General features: G+C 41.3%; 5 non-coding genes across 5 annotated transcripts; all 5 read left to right on the top strand.

Moving 5' to 3' along the window:
- The first annotated feature begins 5,380 nt into the window (after positions 1–5,380).
- Positions 5,381–5,453, top strand: trnav-uac (transfer RNA valine (anticodon UAC)). Its single transcript has one exon. It is a non-coding gene; the product is annotated as a tRNA-Val (tRNA).
- A 214-nt stretch (positions 5,454–5,667) lies between these two features.
- trnav-aac (transfer RNA valine (anticodon AAC)) lies at positions 5,668–5,740 on the top strand. The gene has a single exon. It is a non-coding gene; the product is annotated as a tRNA-Val (tRNA).
- A 747-nt stretch (positions 5,741–6,487) lies between these two features.
- On the top strand, positions 6,488–6,560 carry trnav-aac (transfer RNA valine (anticodon AAC)). The gene has a single exon. It is a non-coding gene; the product is annotated as a tRNA-Val (tRNA).
- A 123-nt stretch (positions 6,561–6,683) lies between these two features.
- Positions 6,684–6,756, top strand: trnav-cac (transfer RNA valine (anticodon CAC)). The gene has a single exon. It is a non-coding gene; the product is annotated as a tRNA-Val (tRNA).
- Positions 6,757–8,018: 1,262 nt separating this feature from the next.
- On the top strand, positions 8,019–8,091 carry trnav-cac (transfer RNA valine (anticodon CAC)). Its single transcript has one exon. It is a non-coding gene; the product is annotated as a tRNA-Val (tRNA).
- The last annotated feature ends 8,213 nt before the right edge of the window (positions 8,092–16,304 follow it).

Genomic DNA, 16,304 nt, shown 5'->3' with positions numbered 1-16,304 from the left:
GTATGAGCGCAGAATCATGGAGTCAGCATTCCTTAACACAATAAACACACGTTAACAGGGGTTTCTAAAGCCCCAACCTATGACTCTTCCAATTCTAAATCTTCCGTTAGCGCCAGCCAGTCTGGAGGGTAGATTAGTTTGTGACACCTTTACAGCGTAATGAGTCCCCACAGAGATCCTCGCGCGATCCTGATTTGTTCGCGAGCCAACATCCAAGAAGACCGTTATCTCCAAACCCCCCCCCCCAGCGAGGAAGGAATGCCAGATGCGCAAATGGACAACACACACACACACACACACACACACACACACACACACACACACACACATATATGCATCTATAACATTAAAACCCAGAAATGAGTGATTATGAAATGTAAACATGATGTATTCCTGTATGTTTGAAGTTTATACTGTATCCTGTCTATCTAGGACTGTTAGTTATGTAGTTGAACCTTGCGGACTTCTATAAAGGTCTAAGAGTTTATATATATCCTTGTATGCGTAACAAACACGGAGTGATTGGTATTAAACGAAATCGCTCAACTTGCTCGAGCCAAATATATGTAAGAAGTTAATGAAAAATATAGTTTACTATGTTTTCCATCTTTGGAGTGAAAAGAGACCAAAACTAACATCACTGGTGTTCTTAGATAACGGCGTTTACGACCCAAAGGAATGTTCACAGAACTGCCACCCTCTCTGAATTCTAACCAAGGAGGAGAAATGAATCCTGTATTCATATATATACAGTATATGCTATTATATATCCACTTGAGAATTGTATGAACAATGTATCTAAGTTCCCTATTTCATGAGTTGCCTTTTTGTGGTTTGGTCTATGTTTCTCGACAACTCTAATGCGATAATGTTTTAAACTTGGCCAACTAATGTTTAACCAAATCCATTTGTGGCAAGTTTGGTCTTGATAAACTCCAATCTTCATTCCCCATTTGTTAATTGACGTTACATTTTGCTAAACTTGTGACACATTAGTATTATAAGAATTGTGAAGATTCTGCTCTTAAACACCCTAATTTCGTCGGTTTCAAATGTCTCTCTCTTAGACAAAGAGCAATAAAAACCAAAGTCCCGCCTGTGAAATTCCAACCCTCTAATTGGCCAAGTCAACAGGAAGAGGCCGGATTTCTCCAAGGTGATAAATGACGCTTCCCCCCTCCGCTCGTCTCTCTGTTACTTTTGACTGTAAAAATGTAGGGTCTCGCCTCCGGGCGAGCTCTTCGCCTTTCTTTTATTTGTTTCTAGTTTAGTTTGTGTTTTTCAGTCTTAGATAAGTCTCCGTGTTTAATTCCAATCGACGAGTGAAAAGAACACCGCGTGACATATCTCTTCAGCAAATCCATCTACAAGGGACCTTTAAACGAGCGCGCGCTCGTTTTGAAGGAGAAACACGCGCACGTGACCACGTGGCGAGAGACGCACACACGCGTCTTCACCAGCCATGCGAAGATGTGACGTTAACTCCGCGTGATTTCCCCGTAGAGATCTTTATTTCTTTTCTTTGTTAGTCAAAGTTTTGTTTTCCGTAGTCGACTCTGTTCACTTCCACAAAGTGAAACAAACTTAGCCGAACTATTTTCCTTTGGTAATGTTACCCCAAAGACTTGGAAACTCCGTTCAACGCGCGCCAAGCAGCACCCAGTGACGCTTCCTAAAGGACTCCGCTCACGCACGCGCAGGAATGCCGCGACACAGAGAGACCCAGAAACTTAAGTATATCTCTTTATAGAGCTTCTAAGAAGCATTAAGATGATGTTTTTGTGTTGTCACAGGCAGGGGACTGTCAGGGGAATGTTGCCAATGCTCTCTCTCTCTCTCTCTCTCTCTCTCTCTCCCTTCCCCTCTCACACGTGTTTCCATTGTCCACACTCTATGCATTTCTCGTTCATCGATGCCTTATCGTGTATTGTTGTTTATTATGTTTGTAAATACATATATCCCATGTAACCGTGGTAAATACATAAGTAGTTCTGCCTTATTGAATTCATTATATTCATCTGATTGATGTACTGCCTTTTTGCTCATTTAAGTCCCTTAAGTGCCAAAGGATCTTATAGCAACAAGCTTACAAATTAAAGATACTTTAAAGAGTATGTGTTTATAGGGCAGGAAACCCAATTCTTGTGGCCACAGAATTGCTTTTCCTGAAATCCTATAAAGTAAGATGATATTGTGGATTCCCACAGATATTAGTCTGACAATTGAGCTAATTAATTTAGCCTGTTTTGTAAGACGTGGTCCGTGCAGGTAATTGCAATCAACTTGTGGTTAAGTGCAAGGATACACAAGCATGCATGCAGGTAAAATTACATATCATCCCTTATCGGGAGTTTTATTAACATGTAAGACTGATCTAATCCAAACATGTATGAATAATTATTAATTACCAATTATTAATTATGATATGCAAATTCCCCACGGATTAGATCCGCCCCAGAGTCTTTACACTGTACAAGTTTGTTCAGGTAGTGCAGCACAGAAGAAAATGATGCCTCCTGAATCAATAATTGATCTGTACAAAGACGTTTCCTCCATTAGAACCAAAGTGGCATGGGCCACATTAAGGGATGTTGATTACAGCAGCTGCAGTATTGTGTCAGAAAAAAAAAAAAAAAAGAAAAAAAAAGAAAAAAAAAAAAACCTGGACTTATGTTTCACACTGTAACGTTGTTCCCCCACCTACAGGGATAGGTTAGGACAGGGAACCAGTGAGGAGCCCAGAGAAGAACCGAATGCAACAGGCTTCGGAGGGCAAACTCTGCGGTGAAGACTCCCTCATAGGCCCTATCCTAGTCCATCCTAACCTCACTGCGTTCTTTAGGTGTCAAAGGAATTAAGAAATAGGGAAAGATGGAACAATAGCAGACCCAGAAAAAGTTTACAACCCTAGTGTTTGAACAAATACTGCTCTACTGTCTAGCAGACTCAGAAAAAGTTTACAACCCCAGTGGGTGAACAAATACTGCTCTCCTGTCTTTTGTTTTCTTTCTTACTCTGTGCAGATACCACTGATGACTTCCCGAGACCCATACGCACTGACCTCGTCATCTGCGTATGAAGCCACAAGAAAACCTCAAGAAACAACTTGACCCACTTCCGAGACAACTATCACAAAAGGATAAAGAAAAGAAAAAGAAAAAAATACACAACGCAGAGACTACGAAACCTGCAGTCATCCATCAACATGATCAAGATTGTCCTACTACTACACATCATGAAGATCGCACAAAGTCCGGACTCCAGAAACAACATATTCTTAGAGCTGATGAATATGTCACAAATGCCTTGTTTGCTGGAAAGAAAGTGTGCATGTCACATCCGAAGATGACTGCATTCCAGGACTCACTTGTGCACAAACATGTTGGACCAACAAGACATTCTTGATCTTTCAGCAAAATTACACCAAGATGACTGAAGATAATTCTTCATGGTTCAGAAACTTGATTGATCACGAGAAAATCACAGTTCCAACCAGAAAAGACTCACGGACCCTATTTGCATGTTTTGTTTCTGTGTCAACATGCAATTTCAGAAAAGCAAACACAGAACATGAGTTATGTGCCTGTAACGATCACAAGTTACAAGAATGAACTTAAGTGTTTAAATTTGTATATAATGTGAGAGTTATTTAGAACTCTCAAAGGGGGAAATGTAGGATTACAAATTTTATTTAAATGTTTAATTGAGCTTCTAATACAATAGTATAGAAACTGAGAAAGTTTATTAGTGTGAATTTTGTATCTAAGGTAAATGATGTCACAAACCTGCCTGTTCCTGTCTGTCCAGCTCTCTATTGTAAGTTAAATTGGTCAGAGCACTGAGACTATCACCTTTTGTCTTTATGCACTGCCTGGCCATTAAGATAATGTGAAGGTATCGTTGAAGAGTCTGGCTGATTGGATTAGGATATTTACATTACACTGTTATGCTGATTGGATTAGGATTGGTAACACTCTCAGTCTAGGGCACATTCCTTAACCCAGATGCCTCATTTACATGCTTTTGTTTCCACCTTTATGTAACTCCTCCCCCTGAAAGGGTATATGAACTAAATGTATACTGCCTTAGACTTCACTTGACTTGGGTACGAAGCAGACTACAGCGAATAAAGAATCCTGCTTAAATAAGTCTACTGGTTTTCGCTTTTTTTTTCTACGAGTTTTTTTTTCGTAGAGTTTTTCTACACTGAAGAACGAAGAAGTTTACAACAGTACCAAGGAGCTGTAGGCAGACTGCCATGCCGAATGACCTCTGTTCTGTTGTTTGTGGAATTCACAGAGTGTCACACTGCTTGCAGAGTAGATTATGGGAAGGAGCCATCTTCTAAAAAGCACATGTGCCTCATCAATAGGTTTCTGTAGTGTAGTGTTCATCACGTTCGCCTAACACGCGAAAGGTCCTCGGTTCGAAACCGAGCAGATACAGTGGTTGGATTCTGACAGAAAGTTTAAACTGTTTGCCACGCTAGCTGGTAGCAGCGCTCATTTCCTTTATATGCTTTTTAATAAGCGTGCACCTAAAGATTTATGTCTACAACCTGAAGACGTGTTTCCGTAGTGTAGTGGTTATCACGTTCGCCTCACACGCGAAAATGTCCCCAGTTCCAAAAGGGCGGAAACTGTGGGTGGTTTTTGCAAAAATTTCGTATGCGATTTTCTGTTGAGCAGGTCAGTACACTTGCAGGGATGCAGGCACATTTTCTGTCAAATAAATAATAAAAAATGTTTGGTCTGCCAACAAAATTAGCAGCTTTTTGCCATATTTAAAACACTGGGCAGTCTATAGTTTCAGTCGCTTTTGAACAAGCGTACCCTAGAAGAGGTGGGACTGACGTCCAAATCAAGTTTCCGTAGTGTAGTGGTTATCACGTTCGCTTTACACGCGACAGGTCCTCAGTTCAAAACTGGATGGAAACAAGTGGAGGCATGTTAAATATAAATGCTGCAATTCGCTACAAAACCCTTACTTTTGAGACAGGTGAAGGCCATTGTACCAAGGAGCTGTAGGCAGATTGCCATGCCGAATAACCTCTGTTCTATTGTTTGTGGAATTTACAAACTGTCACACTGCTTGCAGAGCAGATTATGGGAAGGAGGGATCTTCTAAAAAGCACATGCTCCATCAATAGGTTTCTGTAGTGTAGTGGTCATCACGTTCGCCTAACACGCTAAAGGTCCTTTAGAAAAGGACAAAAATAAAACAAATGACCATTGAGGTTTCCTGTACAGTAATATAAGATGTTCAGTCTGCCAATAAAATTAGCAGTTTTTTGCCATGTTAAAAACACTGGGCAGTCTATAGTTTCAGTCGCTTTTGAACAAGCGTACCCTAGAAGCGGTGGGACTGACTTGCAAATCAAGTTTCCGTAGTGTAGTGGTTATCACGTTTGCTTTACACGCGAAAGGTCCTCAGTTCAAAACTGGGCGGAAACAATTGGATGCATTTTAAATATAAATGCTGCAATTCGCTACAAAACCCTTAATTTTGAGACAGGTGAAGGCCATCGTACCAAGGAGCTGTAGGCAGACTGCCATGCCGAAGGACCTCTGTTCTGTTGTTTGTGGAATTCACAGACTGTCACACTGCTTGCAGAGCAGATTATGGGAAGGAGGCATCTTCTAAAAAGCACATGTGCCTCATCAGTAGGTTTCTGTAGTGTAGTGGTCATCACGTTCGCCTAACACGCGAAAGGTCCTCGGGTCGAAACCGAGCAGAAACAGTGGTTGGATTCTGACAGAAAATTTTAACTGGTTGCCAAGCTAGGTGGGTGCAGCGATCATTTCCTTTATATGCTTTTAAATAAGCGTGCACCTAAAGATTTATGTCTGCAAACCTAAGACGTGTTTCTGTAGTGTAGTGGTTATCACGTTCGCCCCACACGCGAAAGGTCCCCAGTTCGAAACTGAGCGGAAACTGTGGGTGGTTTTTGCAAAAATTTCATATGCGATTATCTGTTGAGCAGGTGAGTACACTTGCAGGGATGTTTGTGGTTTAATCTCTTAGAAAAGGACAAAAATAAAAGAAATGACCCTTGAGGTTTCCTGTACAGTAATATAAGATGTTCAGTCTGCCAACAAAATTAGCAGTTTTTTGCCATGTTAAAAACACTGGGCAGTCTATAGTTTCAGTCGCTTTTGAACAAGCGTAGCCTAGAAGCGGTGGGACTGACTTGCAAATCAAGTTTCGTAGTGTAGTGGTTATCACGTTTGCTTTACACGCGAAAGGTCCTCAGTTCAAAACTGGGCGGAAACAAGTGGATGCATTTTAAATATAAATGCTGCAATTCGCTACAAAACCCTTACTTTTGAGACAGGTGAAGGCCATCGTACCAAGGAGCTGTAGGCAGACTGCCATGCCGAATGACCTCTGTTCTGTTGTTTGTGGAATTCACAGACTGTCACACTGCTTGCAGAGCAGATTATGGGAAGGAGCCATGTTCTAAAAAGCACATGTGCCTCATCAATAGGTTTCTGTAGTGTAGTGGTCATCACGTTCGCCTAACACGCGAAAGGTCCTCTGTTCGAAACCGAGCAGAAACAGTGGTTGGATTCTGACAGAAAATGTAAACTGGTTGCCACGCTAGGTGGGTGCAGCGATCATATCCTTTATATGCTTTTTAATAAGCGTGCAACTAAAGATTTATGTGTGCAATCTGAAGACGTGTTTCCGTAGTGTAGTGGTTATCACGTTCGCCTCACACGCGAAATGTCCCCAGTTCGAAACTGGGCGGAAACTGTGGGTGGTTTTTGCAAAAATTTCGTATGCGATTTTCTGTTGAGCAGGTCAGTACACTTGCAGGGATGTTTGTGGTTTAATCTCTTAAGAAAAGGACAAAAATAAAACAAATGACCATTGAAGTTTCCTGTACAGTAATATAAAATGTTCGGTCTGCCAACAAAATTAGCAGCATTTTGCCATGTTAAAAACACTGGGCAGTCTATAGTTTCAGTCGCTTTTGAACAAGCGTACGCTGAAAGCGATGGGACTGACGGCCAAATTAAGTTTCCGTAGTGTAGTGGTTATCACGTTTGCTTTACACGCGAAAGGTCCTCAGTTCAAAACTGGGCAGAAACAAGTGGAGGCATTTTAAATTTAATGCTCCAATTCGCTACAAAACCCTTGCTTTTGAGACAGGTGAAGGCCATCGTAGGCAGCTGCAGGCAGACTGCCATGCCGAATGACCTCTGTTCTGTTGTTTGTGGAATTCACAGACTGTCACACTGCTTGCAGAGCAGATTATGGGAAGGAGCCATCTTCTAAAAAGCACATGCCATGATATCACGTTCGCTTTACACGCAAAGGTCTTCAGTTCAAAACTGGGCGGACACAAGTGGAGGCATGTTAAATATAAATGCTGCAATTCAATACAAAACCCTTACTTTTAAGACAGGTGAAGGCCATCGTACCCAGGACCTGTAGGCAGACTGCCATGCCGAATGACCTCTGTTCTGTTGTTTGTGGAATTCACAGAGTGTCACACTGCTTGCAGAGTAGATTATGGGAAGGAGCCATCTTCTAAAAAGCACATGCCATGATATCACGTTCGCTTTACACGCAAAGGTCTTCAGTTCAAAACTGGGTGAAACAAGTGGAGGCATGTTAAATATAAATGCTGCAATTCGATACAAAACCCTTACTTTTAAGACAGGTGAAGGCCATCGTACCCAGGAGCTGTAGGCAGACTGCCATGCCGAATGACCTCTGTTCTGTTGTTTGTGGAATTCACAGACTGTCACACTGCTTGCAGAGTAGATTATGGGAAGGAGCCATCTTCTAAAAAGCACATGTGCCTCATCAATAGGTTTCTGTAGTGTAGTGTTCATCACGTTCGCCTAACACACGAAAGCTCCTCGGTTAGAAACTGAGCAGAAACAGTGGTTGGATTCTGACAGAAAATTTAAACTGTTTGCCACGCTAGGTGGGTGCAGCGCTCATTTCCTTTATATGCTTTTTAATAAGCGTGCACCTAAAGATTTATGTCTACAACCTGAAGACGTGTTTCCGTAGTGTAGTGGTTATCACGTTCGCCTCACACGCGAAAGGTCCCCAGTTCGAAACTGGGCGGAAACTGTGGGTGGTTTTTGCAAAAATTTCGTATGCAATTTTCTGTTGAGCAGGTCAGTACACTTGCAGGGATGCAGGCAAATTTTCTGTCAAAAATAAAACAAATGACCGTTGAGGTTTCCTGTACAGTAATAAAAAATGTTTGGTCTGCCAACAAAATTTGCAGTTTTTTGCCATGTTAAAAACACTGGGCAGTCTATAGTTTCAGTCGCTTTTGAACAAGCGTAGCCTAGAAGCGGTGGGACTGACTTGCAAATCAAGTTTCGTAGTGTAGTGGTTATCACGTTTGCTTTACACGCGAAAGGTCCTCAGTTCAAAACTGGGCGGAAACAAGTGGATGCATTTTAAATATAAATGCTGCAATTCGCTACAAAACCCTTACTTTTGAGACAGGTGAAGGCCATCGTACCAAGGAGCTGTAGGCAGACTGCCATGCCGAATGACCTCTGTTCTGTTGTTTGTGGAATTCACAGACTGTCACACTGCTTGCAGAGTAGATTATGGGAAGGAGCCATCTTCTAAAAAGCACATGTGCCTCATCAATAGGTTTCTGTAGTGTAGTGGTCATCACGTTCGCCTAACACGTGAAAGGTCCTCGGTTAGAAACTGAGCAGAAACAGTGGTTGGATTCTGACAGAAAATTTAAACTGTTTGCCACGCTAGGTAGTAGCAGCGCTCATTTCCTTTATATGCTTTTTAATAAGCGTGGACCTAAAGATTTATGTCTCCAAGATGTGTTTCCGTAGTGTAGTGGTTATCAAGTTCGCCTCACACGCGAAAGGTCGCCAGTTCGAAACTGGGCGGAAACTGTGTGTGGTTTTTGCAAAAATTTCGTATGCGATTTTCTGTTGAGCAGGTGACTGCACTTGCAGGGATGTTTGTGGTTTAATCTCTTTAGAAAAGGACAAAAATAAAACAAATGACCATTGAGGTTTCCTGTACAGTAATATAAAATGTTCGGTCTGCCAACAAAATTAGCAGCATTTTGCCATGTTAAAAACAATGGGCAGTCTATAGTTTCAGTCGCTTTTGAACAAGCGTACCCTAGAAGCGGTGGGACTGACGTCCAAATCAAGTTTCCGTAGTGTAGTGGTTATCACGTTTGCTTTACACGCGAAAGGTCCTCAGTTCAAAACTGGGCAGAAACAAGTGGAGGCATTTTAAATTTAATGCTCCAATTCGCTACAAAACCCTTGCTTTTGAGACAGGTGAAGGCCATCGTACCAAGGAGCTGTAGGCAGACTGCCATGCCGAATGACCTCTGTTCTGTTGTTTGTGGAATTCACAGACTGTCACACTGCTTGCCGAGTAGATTATGGGAAGGAGCCATCTTCTAAAAAGCACATGTGCCTCATCAATAGGTTTCTGTAGTGTAGTGGTCATCACGTTCGCCTAACACGCGAAAGCTCCTCGGTTAGAAACCGAGCAGAAACAGTGGTTGGATTCTGACAGAAAATTTAAACTGTTTGCCACGCTAGGTGGGTGCAGCGATCATTTCCTTTATATGCTTTTTAACCCTTTGACGCGTACGATCACACCGGTGTGATCAGTCTTGGCTGGTCCCTGGAGCATACGATCACACCGGTGTGATTAGAACGTTCAGTGAATCACGTGATCAACTGCTAAATTCAAAATTTCAAACTTTACTTTACTGCTTTCCCGCTTTGACTGGCACTGAGCCAGAGAGGGACGTGCACAGCTCTCATCATTATCACAACTGTTCAGTGTATTTTAATGTTTATTTTAGGTTTCATTCACTTTAAATTACATTACACAATAACACATATATAGATTATTATTGCACACTAATATTTATCACAACAAAATAACCTTTTAAACATGATGTAATATTAAAATTTATTGGAGTCAAACACACCTTGTAGAGAAAACAGCCTTTTCACACAGCAAGCGTCAGCGACGCGTGAGCACCGCATATTTTTTTCGGCGTGCGTGCATGTTAATCAATGAGTGGATTCACACCAGGAGCAGCGCGTGAGCCTCAAGCAGGAGCATCGAGTGAGATGCAGTGAAGCGGGGGTTACTGTCATATATTTCGGGAGACATGGATGATCTTGCATGTTGTAAATCCAGCAGGCTCTGAGTCGAACTCTCCTTCAGTGTTGTAAACAAATAATGGCGGCGCCCATAGCCCGTATATCTTACCGATCAACTAACTTGATCTTTTTTTCTCTAAATATTAAAACCACATTAGGAGTTCCCTTACATATATTTAACGATGTTAATAACTACAAGTTTGTAAATATTTTGTATAATAAATTAAAAAAGATTTGAACTGTCATGCATTGAAAGTCTTTTTTTCCCGCTGACAAATGATGTAGAGCTGACGTCACCGTTACCTCACACTCGCCTTTGTTCTAATTTAAAGACACAACTTTAATCAAGCTCCACAACTTCAGAGAAAATGACAGAAAATTTATAGAAAAGACCACAACTGACAAATGAGAAAATTGAGGACATTTTTTTTAATTCTGATGAGGAGATTTTTGACAGCGAGGCAGAGAGTGACAGCGATGAAGATCTTCCCCCAAACCTTGAAGCTCTTGACAACATTGCAGATGAATCGACGACACCTGTCCCAAATGAGGCAGAAGAGGTAAACTCATTGTTATGGAAGGCAACCAACCTTTTTAATCCTCCTGGGCCAGGCAATTTTGACAACCAGCTGTGTGGTGTGCAAAATCCACCAGAATCACCCAGTAAGGTCAATTGTTTTAAATTGTTCCTCACAGAAGATGTCATGGGAGAAATTGTGGAGGAAACAAACGGCTATGCCTCTGACTTGCAAGAAAGGGAAATTAAAGGAAAGCTGGTTAAATGGGTTCCAACAAATATCCCTGAAATGTACACATTTTTAGTGGCAGTTCTCTTAATGGGGGTGATAAAAAAACCATCACTTTGTGATTACTGGAGCACAGACCCCATGCTCTTGACCCCATTTTTTGGGTCTTTGTTCTCACAGGACCGCTTCCTTCTGCTCCTCCGCTGTCTTCACTTCGCAAACAATGCGACAGCAGTTTCCAATGACCTGCTGAAAAAAATCAGACACATATTTACTGCTCTCACCTCCTCCTTTCGTCGCATTTTTGTGCCATACTGTGTGTGGATGAGTCTCTGACGAAGTGGAAAGGCAGGCTGGCATTTCGTCAGTTCATTCCATCTAAACGGCACAGATTTGGGTCAAGTTTTTTGTTTTGTGTGATGTGCTAACTGGTTATGTGGAGGACATGATAATTTACACCGGATCTACCACTGACATCCAACATTACCCAGGACTTGGGATTTCTGGGTCCGTTGTGATGACACTTCTAGCACCTTACCTAAAAAAATGTCATGTTCTTTATGTGGACAACTGGTACAGTAGTCCCACACTTTTCCAGCACCTCTTGTCACTTGGCACTGGAGCTTGTGGGACTGTGCGCGCAAACAGGAAAGGGATGCCAAAGTTCACCTGTAAGATGAAAAAAGGTGAGGTGGAATTCGAAGAGAATGGGTTACAGATGGCATTAAAATGGCACGACAAGAGGGATGTTCATGTCCTTACCACAATCCACCCAACTGGTATGGCATCCACAGGGAAGTTTGATCACATCACTGGGCCACCAAGGATGAAGTCAATCTGTGTGCTGGAGTATAAAGAAAAGATGGGGGCAGTTGACAAAGCTGATATGATGACTGGTTTCCATGAATGCACCAGAAAGTCTACCAAGTGGTACAAGAAGATCTTTTTTCATGTACTTGACACTGTTTTACTCAACAGCCACATCGTCTACCGGCAAATTACTGGATGGATACAATGGATACAAATCATCTAATAATAAATATAAACAAGATAAAAAGTGATAAAATTTTTAATTAATGTAATCTAAAGTGTTAACAAATTCACAATAATAAACAGACCACACTGTCACATACTATTCTATTCTCCTCACTCCCTCCCTATTGATGTGCTCTACTATGAGTAGGAAAGGAAATCACCTCCCTACAATTCAGGACGAACCCGATGAGAGGGCTGCTGGAGGAGTACAGCGCATTGCGCGGTCCAACCAAAGGAGGGCACCTGCCTTAGACACTCCTCTGCGCCTTACAGCCATGGACTTTCCCATCTGAAGTCCCTCAGACCACTTCCCGGGGCAGCAAGACCAGGCGGCACTGCAAGGTCTGCCTCTCCAGCACACGCAAGGGCAAGCAGAGGCGCCTCACCAAGCACATGCGTGTGCCATGCAACACTCCCTTGTGTGCTGTCCCATGTTTTGAGGAGTACCACACACTGAAGCATTATTAAGCCTGTAAAAAGTCAGAGTATATTAATTAATTTATGATGATGCTATTTTAATTATTATTTATTGTAATTACATTATTAAGTATAATGTTATGTATAATAGTTTGTTTTAAACAAAAAGTTTTATCAAAAGTCAAGAGTATATTTATAGATTTTTTGTTTTTGTTTATGATGATACTATTTTGATATTCATTGTAAATATATTTGGTATCTGTTTTGTAATTATATTAGTAAGTATAAACGGAATGGGGTAAAAAAAAAAGATTGAACTTACATTTAAATAGTTTTAATAAAACATACATGAAATGTGTACATTTTGTGATTTCTTTTTAACAAATGTCATACGTTTGAATTCTATGAATAATGCTAAACTTATACTATACATTTATCTCACTAGCAAAGCAGAGAAAAGCTACATGGTATGACATCGTTAAAGGGATAGTTCACTTTAAAATGAAAATTCTGTCATCATATACTCACCATCAATTTGTTTCAAACCTGTATGAATTTCTTTCTTGAAACACAAAAGAAGATATTTTGAAGAATGTCAGTGACCAGACAGTTAACTGGAGCCATTGACTTCCATAGTATATATTTTTTCCTACTATGGCAGTCAATGGCTCCAGTTATCGGTCTGGTTACTGACATTCTTCAAAATATCTTCTTTTGTGTTCAGCAGAAGAAAGAAATTCATACAGGTTTGAAACAAATTGAGGGTGAGTATATGATGACAGAATTTACATTTCAAAGTGAACTATCCCTTTAAATTATATTTCCAAAAAACATTTGAGCAAGCTTATAAGTGAGCTGTGACCATATATATAATTGTATATATGTATATCACACAGCTTGCTGAAATGTTTTGTATTTAGGAAAATATAATTCAACAATGTCATACCATGTAGCTTTTCTCTGCTTTGCTATTGAGAGATATAAAACTCAGTAACAATATTAACTAAAACAAACAAGAAAATCTATGTAAAGGATTTAACGGCAAATATGTGACCCGTCACAGAAACCAGGGACACAAGTCGGCAGCACAACTTTCGAGCAAAATGAGAAAGAAGAGTTTTTTTTTCAAAATTGGTGATTTTCAATTTTTTGGAGAATCTGTTAATTGAAATCACGAAGAAGCCTCTCCATGTTTGAGATAGCAGTATTGGTATATTTAAAAGCTTACATTTTGAGGTTGAAATCGGCTTGTTTTCGGAGATTCTAGCATGCAGTAGGGGCGTGGCGTGTCATTGTCTGTGTGTATTTCCATACTGAATAACCCGGCGCTTTTGCCCCCGCCCTCCAAGTCAACCACATGGCTACTTATTATGCTGTGCTCTGGCCAGCTCTCTCTGATATCAAAATTCAATGAAGATGGATGCCGCAAAGATTGTCGCAGACGAGATGAACCGTCTGGCAGTTACACCGAAAATGTTTTCGCCGCACTTCGTGGGCTCGGGAAACTGAACCGGAGGTATGGGCGCAGCGCGCTCGCCCTCAGTGCTTCAATACGGCGGCTCGGCTCGCTGACAGCGGTGGCTGGCTGTTTCATATGTGACGGAGAATCGAAATAGAGGATGCAGTTAAGACCTTTGCTGCTGCGATGAAGGCCTGCCGTGCGTGTTTCTGAAATGTAAGTTAAGCTTCATTTGCTCTTTAGTCGTTATTTAAGATGCTGAACCTGCTGATGATATAATGTGCTTGCGGACATTTCATTTGTGTGTGTATACGCACATAAGAAAGTGGTGTAAAGAGATTTGCAACAGTAATTTGAGGAGGTGAAATGTGATTATTTGGAAAATTGCAGAAATGACTGCTTAAAGAAAAATGCCAGCAGGCATTTGCCTCCTACATAAACTTTAATATTGTTGACATTTTGGGCACACGAGCGTTGCGTACTATTTGCGCTATATGTAGGCCTATGGCTTATTGGTCTTTGTTTGTTGTTGTTGGTTTTGCGTTATATGTATATGGCATATTGGTCTTTGTGTGTTGTTGCTGGTTTTGCGTTATACTGTATGTATATGGCATATTGGCCTTTGTGTGTTGTTGCTGGTTTTGCGTTATATGCAGGCTATATGGCATATTGGTATTTGTGTGTTGTTGCTGGTTTTGCGTTATATGTATATGGCATATTGGTCTTTATGTGTTGTTGCTGGTTTCGCGTTATATGCAGGCTATATGGCATTATTGGTCTTTGTGTGTTGTTGCTGGTACGTTGCAAATAGAGGGGCAGCACAATTGTTTTTCGCCTAGTGCGGCAGAAGTGCACTCATTCGAAGTGTAAAAAAAGCTGTAAAGCACATGGAGGAGCTTTACAGGGGGTATGGCTTATCTAAATGAGATGTAAATGAGCCCTATTGTCACCCCCAGCAGCAGAGACAGGTGAGAACTGCACAATCTTTAGCTCGTTTTCTCCTCTTTGAGCTTTTTTAAGTGCCTACTTTAAAATGGCCACAACTTCTCCAAATATTATCAGATTTCCACATGTTGGAAAGCTTGGATATTACACTCTCAGAATCTATGAATAACTCAAAATGCCCCAGAACCGACTTGTGTCCCTAGTTTCCGTGACTGGTCACATATGTGCTTTGATATATTCATGTTATGTATAACGTATCAATTCAACTGAACCCCGACTTTACCTCCTCAATGCACGGATTAACGTTACTGAACATATTTATTTGTAATTTTCAATGTGCAAAACAGCGCGTTGACAGACAAACAAACCGTAATGACCACATTATTGAGCACTGTCCGTTTTACGTTCTTTATTCATATTTATTGCATGCTTGTAAATAATTGTAGATGCTTCAGAATACAATTAAAAACTAAAATATAGCCTAACGTTACTCACCGATTGTCACGCGGCTGTTGTGAGGGAGATACAAAGAACCATGTGCAAGCGAAATTCAAAGCGGGGTGGGGGTGGATTGGGGGGGGGGGGGGGGGGGGTGGTGGACAAACACAAAACAATATCAACCATAGTCGGTACACGCTAACAAATTATTTGAGAGATTTTGAATAAAAAATAAAGCGAAAATATTCAAACTACTCACCTGCAGATGGTTATCCATCGTGTGCGCCATTGTGACTGCGAAATGTCAAGTGACAAGGTTCATGCGTCTCCATGGAAATTAGAACGCGATTGATTGCAAAATAACGGTCGCAGAAAAAACCTCACGCCAGGCTGCCAGTCTGACTATTTTAGAACGTACGTGCGAAAGGGTTAATAAGCGTGCACCTAAAGATTTATGTCTGGCACCAGGAAATCTCTGCAAACGGTAGGGGTTCCCAGCAGGATATTCCTGACTGTCCCATCTAAGTGCGAGAAGGCTAGGCTTTTCCTGTTCTCATTGTTTTACCGGGTGAAGAGTCATGCTGAGCAAGTTTGAACACCTGCTATTTTATTACTGAGACCATTTGTCTTGGAGTTCTTATCTCAGTGCGAGAAGTCCTGCACTGTTCTGTTCTCATGTTTCAGCTCATTTACATGCTTTGTTCCTCACAATGTAATCCCTCCCCCTTGAAATGTATATAAACTACAATGTAAAGTTCCCTTAGTTAGACGATGTTGGAATGACTGCAGCTACCAACAAACAATAAAGAACTTCTGCTTGGAAAACTTTCACTGTCTCCTGGTCTGAGCTTCTAACTTTTCTACAAAGAAAAAGATCACTACAGTGCCTGGTAGGTCAGGTCAATAAGTTCATGCAATTTTTTTAAGTGCCAGGTCCAAACAAAGAGAGTTTCAGTTCATCTGCACCTGCCAGCTGCTAATGTATTGCGAAAATTCTTGCTGACCGCACAACCGGGCTTCCAGTCTACGTTCAAAGGCCTGCGTTGGTGGTATAGTGGTGAGCATAGCTGCCTTCCAAGCAGGTGACCGGGTTCGATTCCCGGCCAACGCATCACATTTGTAAAT

The sequence above is a fragment of the Siphateles boraxobius genome, unplaced genomic scaffold (genome assembly GCF_051911475.1).
Source record: "Siphateles boraxobius isolate OS27281-9 unplaced genomic scaffold, OSU_SipBor_1 6, whole genome shotgun sequence".
Classification (NCBI taxonomy): Eukaryota; Metazoa; Chordata; class Actinopteri; order Cypriniformes; family Leuciscidae; genus Siphateles; species Siphateles boraxobius.
Note: the sequence above shows the minus strand (reverse complement) of the source record. Positions and strands in the feature narration are given on the sequence as shown.